Raw genomic sequence first — 7,239 nt, 5'->3', positions numbered from 1 at the left:
TATTTCTCAAAATAGTCCTTGTGCCCCGTACAGACTTGGTATGCAGACAATCAGCCCTGGGAATCTCTTCGATATTCAGCTCAAATCAGATTTGGCAAAAAGATAGGGTCTCAATGTATGTGCCCAGCTTGCAGATACTGCACACATTGTCGTCATTCATGTCAATGATTACAAGCTGCTCCTCTCCAGCCATGCTACCACTCTCCCCATGGCTATAGTCCTTCCCCCCTTGGGGGCTTTTTGTTTTTCATAAACTCATACTTACCGAAAGCATTAATGAACCACCTTATACAGCTGTTAAAAAATATGTGGGTACCTATTCCTTGGAATGACTCTTGAGGGGATAAATTGATCAAAATTTTTTAAAACTTAACCTAAGCCCAACTCCAGCCAAAATGTTTTGTTTAGGTTTGGATAGATAAGAAAGAAAGAATAAGGATCTCTTTAAATTTGTAATCCCTTTTGGTGTCCTGTGTTAAAAAGGTCAAGAAGAGAAAGCTGCTCTATGAGGACACAGGCAGATTTTACAATTTTGACAGAAATACCACATCATACCATCTAAAAATATAATTGTCTGAGACTTGGCTTTAACCTCCTTTTCCAAGCAAACACTAATTTTAATTAAACTCAACCTACATTCTAGATACTGACCTTATTATCACAATATATTTGCAAGTTGAGAGCATGGAAAGCAATTATTTGAATTAATAAGCACTAAGACTAATATATTTATTTCCTTTGTAGGCTATTTAGAACCACGGAATTTGCCTAGTCATGGAATGTTTCCATTCATTCAGAGCTTGCTCTGCAATGCAGGTTCAAGATGTAAGGATACGGTGTTCAGTTCTGATGACAGCAACAACCTATGGTGAGTATTTTTGACTTGTTCTAAATAAACTAGAATCAGCACACCTGCCACATATCATTTACCAAATTAGGCTACCAAACCAGTTGCTAACATGGCCTATGCTTGCAATCACAGTAAAGGTTCAGTTCACTTACTATACATTATGCATGTACATTATACATTGTTGTCAATCAAGCTCCAATGACGAGGGCACTTTTAGACCCCCAAAGTGCATAAGATACTTTTTTAATTGTCCTGCTAACTTTTATTGGAATAAAGTTGTATCTGGGTCTCTTAGTAGTGGTTACATAGTTAGATAGTTAGTAAGGTTGAATAATGTCACCAGTCCATTCAGTTCAACCTGAGTGAGTGTGGGTGTGTATCTACAATTGTCCCTAACCCTGTACATCACACACACTCACATCAGTCCATACCCTCTATCTAATATCCCCATTAACATACTAGGGTCAATTTTGGACAGAAGCCAATTGACCTAACAGCATGTCTTTGGAGTGTGGGAGGAAACCAGAGTACTTGGAGGAAACCCACACAGGCATAAGGAGAACATGCAAACTCCAGGCAGGTAGTGTCATGGTTGTAATTCAAACCAGCATCCCTTTTTACTGGTAAATGAGAGTACTACTCACTACATCATTTTGTGCCTGTTACACTTTCCAATTGCCATGTTTGTTATATTACACTACAAACCAAGGAGAATGTGAAGGTCCTCTGGAGTGAAGAATGTGCCTGCCTGGGAATCAGATCATTTACATCAACATCAATACATTAAGATAGCACTATTTTTGCACTTTCCTCAACATATCATTGGCAAGTTTTCAGTTTACTTATATTTATGTTTTTCATCAAAGTTTATTTAACTAGGGTTAAAAGGGTTGACTTCAAAGCATCTGTACATTTTTACAATTTTCTTTCTGTCTTTTAAAAGCCCTTTTTTTATTTATTAGATGGTGCTGGCATTTCTTATTTAAAATCCCTGTGTATTCTGCAAACTAAGGGGTGTATTTATAAAACATTGATGCTGGGTTCACACTATTGCAAATTGGATGTGTTTCCTCACATCCAATTTGCATGTCAGGAAACTAACAGGCTTTCAATGAAGCTGGTTCACACAGCTCTGAGACTGGTAGAGCGAATTGCACAAGAGTCCTGTGCATCTTCTGGTCCATTTCAGGTCCAAATTCAGTCAAAAATTCAGATCGAAATTGGACCTGAAGCTGTGAACAGGGATGCACCGGATCCCAGCTGTGAGCCGCTCTAAACGGCAGTGTGAAACTGCATGCACATTTATTGTCAATTGCCAGCAAAATGAATGTTACTTGGCTATTTTCTCCCCTGGTCAGATGTTCATTATTTATAAGAATACCATGGATCAGGAGAATAACATAATATGGCAATTAGATGATGCTGATGATTATAGGAAAAAAAAATCTTATTTACTATGATTTTCAGCTCTATCTGGTGGTCATTATGCAGTATTTTCCAGATTCATATGATTCTTAGGAATGAAAAATCTTCAACCTGAATTGAAAATAGCTTAGTAACATTCTCTTGTGCCAGTGTTCACACATAATATGTAATACGTATAAGCAGTTTCACAGAACAAACATTTTTACCAAATTTTACAAGCATACCACTTTAAGAGCAGGTCTTTTTCTGGCATTTGTTTACAAGCAAAAATCTGTATTTTTTGCTTGAAAAATACTTGGAACCCCCAAACAGACATACATACATATATATATATATATATATATATATATATATATATATTTAGCAGAGACCCTAGAGAATAAAATTGCGGTTGTTGCAATATTTTATGTCACACTGTATTTGCGCAGTGGTCTTTCAAACGCAATTTTTTAGGAAAAAAATTCACTTTAATGAATAATAAAAAAAAAAAGTAAAGTTACCTCAATTTTTTGTATAATATGAAAGATGATGTTACACCGAGTAAATAGAAACCTAACATGTCATGCTTTAAAATTGGGCACAAAAATCTCCAAAGCCGAAGCTTTAAAAAGAGGAGGTCTGCCACTAGAATTATTGCTCTCGCTTTAAGGAACTCGCCGATACCTCATGTAAGGTTTGAACACCGTTTACATATGCAGGCGGGACTTACGTATGCATTCGCATCTGCGCACAAGCTTGCAGGGATGGGGTGCGTACATTTGTTTTTCTTCTTTGGCTTTTAGTTTTACATCGCCCCTTTAATTTTTTTTATCACTTTTATTCCTACTACAAGGAATGTAAACATCCCTTGTATTAAAAAAATATAAAAAATAAAAATGTAATTTTGACTTTAGGAAAAAAAGTTGATGGCCAAGAACCCGAAGTGACATCAAAGGTTGCTCCGGTTCTCCAAGAGCATTGAGCCAAGTGAGGGCTATCTTGCCCTTACTCAAAGAGGAAGTAAACCCTGATGATGTCACTCCCACGCATATCACCATTAGCAGCGGCATGTTCAGTGCGCCAGCGCGCCGATGTCTACGGCGCATGCGCCGTAGACAGCGGTGCCTGTCTTTTTGTAAATATCTCCTAAACCGTGTAGGTTTAGGAGATATTTATTGGACCTACAGGTAAGCCTTAATCTAGGCTTGCCTGTAGGTCAAAGTGGTTTGTAAGGGTTTACAACCACTTTAACTTCCTGCCCAGCTATCTGGCAGACTGGACCGCTTCCTATTGACAGGTCTGGTTAACCTGGAAACAACCAGTAATTGGGGGGCACCTCTCCCACCACCTATAAAAGGGGTCTCATGGTGAATCCGCTGCTGGGATCACTTTTATCTGAAAGCCAGCCACCTAACAAAAAAAGATATCAGAGTTATGGCAGTTAACTGCTGCCATAATTCTGGTATTTAACGTCAGAAAATGATGTAGCTTGACAGTTAGGTGGTCAGCAAGTGGTTAAATGGTTATTTGTAAGAAAAAGATTTTATATAATCTTTATTATCTCTTTTGAATTTAGAATTCATGAGATTAAATATAAAGCTTTAATAATAAATAAATGTAACATTTTCTAACAAATTCAAGTGCTACAGATTTATAAGACTATTGTTATAAAAATCTATCAACAACATTTTCCACAAATGAATTATCTTGCTCTAACACACTCATGAATATTGGCAAATGGAGTTGCACCTAATTTAAAAACAAACATTACCACATAATGCCAGTAAAATATGTATTGTCAGGAACCATGAATCAGACTGAGATAGACATTGCAGTAAAAATCACACATTCTAATGTAATGGTAAAAATGATACAGATCAGTAAATGTAGTCAAAACATAAGCCAGGATCGGAAACCAATGTGGGTGGTCAGACAGACCAGTAATGGAGAAACCAGAGATCAGCCTACTCAGAGGCAGAACAACTGAAACAGGAACCAGAAAGGATGTCACTTGGGCAGTCTTTCACAGGAACACAGCAGAGAATCTCCAGATATACAGTGGGGATCGAAAGTTTGGGCACCCCAGGTAAAAATGTGTATTAATGTGCATAACGAAGCCAAGAAAAGATGGAAAACTCTCCAAATGGCATCAAATTACAGATTAGACATTCTTATAATATGTAAAAAAAAGTTAGATTTTATTTCCATCATTTACACTTTCAAAATGACAAAAAACAAAAAAATGGCGTCTGCAAAAGTTTGGGCACCCTGCAGAATTTATAGCATGCACTGCCCCCTTTGCAAAGCTGAGACCTGCCAGTGTCATGGATTGTTCTCAATCATCGTCTGGGAAGACCAGGTGATGTCAATCTCAAAGGTTTTAAATGGCCAGACTCATCTGACCTTCCCCCAACAATCAGCACCATGGGTTCTTCTAAGCAGTTGTCTAGAAAACTGAAACTGAAAATAGTTGACGCTCACAAGGCTGGAGAAGGCTATAAGAAGATAGCAAAGCATTTTCAGATGTCAATATCCTCTGTTTGGAATGTAATTAAGCAAGATCTGGAAGACCAAGAAAAATATCAGACAGAACAGCTCGCAGGATTGTGAAAAAAGCAATTCAAAACCCACGTTTGACTGCACAATCCCTCCAGAAAGATCTGGCAGACACTGGAGTTGTGGTACACTATTCCACTATAAAGAGATACTTGTACAAATATGGTCTTCATGGAAGAGTGATCAGAAGAAAACCTCTTCTACGTCCTCACCACAAAAATCAGCATTTGAACTTTGCAAGTGAACATATAGACAAGCCTGAGGCATTTTGGAAACAAGTTCTGTGGACCGATGAGGTTAAAATATAACTTTTTGGCCGGAATGAGCAAATGTACGTTTGGAGAAGAAAGGGCACATAAATTAATGAAAAGAACCTCTGTCCAACTGTTAAGCATGGGGGTGTATCGGGGGAGTGGCCGGATGTGGAAGGTGTGGGAGGTGTGGAGACGGCGAGGTGATGTGAGGTGAATGGCGTGCCGACGGGCTCTCTCTCTGTGCTCCGACGTCTAGTGCACCCTGGCTGGGAAGGCAGAGCGGCGAGGCGGCCGTATATACGAACACTTGAGGAGCTCCGGAGAATTTACTGAGGTCGGAGATTTCCGAAGGCACCTGCATGCATCCGGAAAACAGCCGGAGATCGCCGAGGCACGCCGAAGATCGCCGAGAGAAGCCGAGGACTGTCGGAGAGCAGCGCAAAGACCGCGAGAACACAGCGAGAAGCGGCACAGACGAATATCGTTCTGAGAGACGCCCTAGCAGCTGAGCCCGGAGGAAACTAGAAGGCTCCCGAGGTATGTGAAGTGGAGGTGGGGGAGGCCTGACAGAACGCAGAAGCGCTGAGCAGCTGGGACCAGGACTGGAGTAAGCACTCACTCTCCCTCCTGGTAGGAAAACTTTTGCTTTTACTTGTGGAAATAAGCTGTCTATTTGAGGAGACTCTTAAAGGATATCCCAGGCTGGTTAATATCTTTGTAATTCTGACTGGGAGGTATAATGACTGTGTGAATATCAGCGCTTTGATACCTGGGCAAAAAGAATTCTGAAAGGACAGCTGCTTAAAGGTCAAATGTTATAAGCCCTCCGCAGGTGCGGTCCTATAAACAAGATACTTGACGCACGCTCTCGCTGAAGGGAAAAACTGACTGGTCTATATACATTTGGCTGACTCAGTACAGGGACTCACCCCTCCCCCCCCCCCCCCCCCTCTTGTTATATTTTTTAGCTGTTTTGAGCTGCTTTGAGCTATTGCTCTACTATTATTATTACCCCCCATTTTTTTTTTTTTTTTTTTTTTTTTATTTTGTTTTTTTTTTTTGCCTTTTTTCTGGGGTTAGGCCTAGATTCTTTGCACCATACCTGAATACTAAAGATGTCAAGGAGAAGAGGAGAGGATCAGGCACTGGAGGAGAACGAAGGGGCACAACACCTCCGCTCCTCAAAGGAAAAAAACGCCCAGGTTGCACGATCAGCTGCAGCAAAACTAGAGCGATATACCCGTACATCGGGTCAGTCTCCAATGAAGGGGGAGCAAACGGAACAACAAGCCCAGCCTTTTCAAGTAAAAATTCAACAGGGGGGATCAGTGGATAGAAAAAGCCAAGGTCCTTCAGGCTCAAAAATTGTAGCAGCACCCAGCTCAAAGAATGCAAGCAAACATCAAGGGATAACCCATAATGAGACCGAATTAGGTACCAAAAGTAACCCCCCTATTGAAGAGGAACCAACATTAAGAGAGGTCCTTCAAGCTGTTAATGCATGCAAAAACTCGCTGGGAGATCTATGCGGCCAATTTAAAAATATGAAGGAAGAGCTACTATTGATTAGACAGGACATACATAACGCAGCGGAAAGAACGGCAGCACTAGAAACAAGGATAAGCCAAATGGAAGATGTTCTACACCCATTACATCAGGAGGTTAACAGTTTGAGAAAACAATTAACCAGCCAAACTGCTAGAATGGATGAAGTAGAAAATAGACTTCGAAGAGACAATATTAGGGTGCTAGGATTGCCTGAGAGATGTGAAGGCTCTGACCCTATAAAATTTTTAGAGACATGGTTCATAGAACTATTTGGCAGAGAAAAATTTTCACCTTTCTTTTCAATAGAAAGGGCCCATCGGGTCCCTTTTAAAGCCCCGCCTCCTGGAGGCCGTCCTAGACCAATGATTTTGAAATTTTTTAATTACAATGACAAAGTGACATTGATGCGTAAGGCTAGAGACATGGGGAGTGTTATGTATGATGGTGTAAAGATTTCTTTTTATTCAGATTATTCACCAGAACTGCAGAGGCGAAGGGCCGATTTCTTAGAGGTTAAACGTACCTTAAGAACCCATAAGATTACATATGCCCTCTTATACCCAGCACGCTTGCGAATAGCGACACTGGGGGGAATACGGGTGTTTGACGCCCCGGGAGATGTAACCT

This window comes from Lithobates pipiens, unplaced genomic scaffold (assembly GCF_037356315.1).
Source record: "Lithobates pipiens isolate NorthernLeopardFrog02 unplaced genomic scaffold, aLitPip1_a1.2 Scaffold_19, whole genome shotgun sequence".
Taxonomy (NCBI): Eukaryota; Metazoa; Chordata; class Amphibia; order Anura; family Ranidae; genus Lithobates; species Lithobates pipiens.
The sequence above is the reverse complement of the archived record's forward strand: the minus strand, read 5'-3'. Positions refer to the sequence as shown.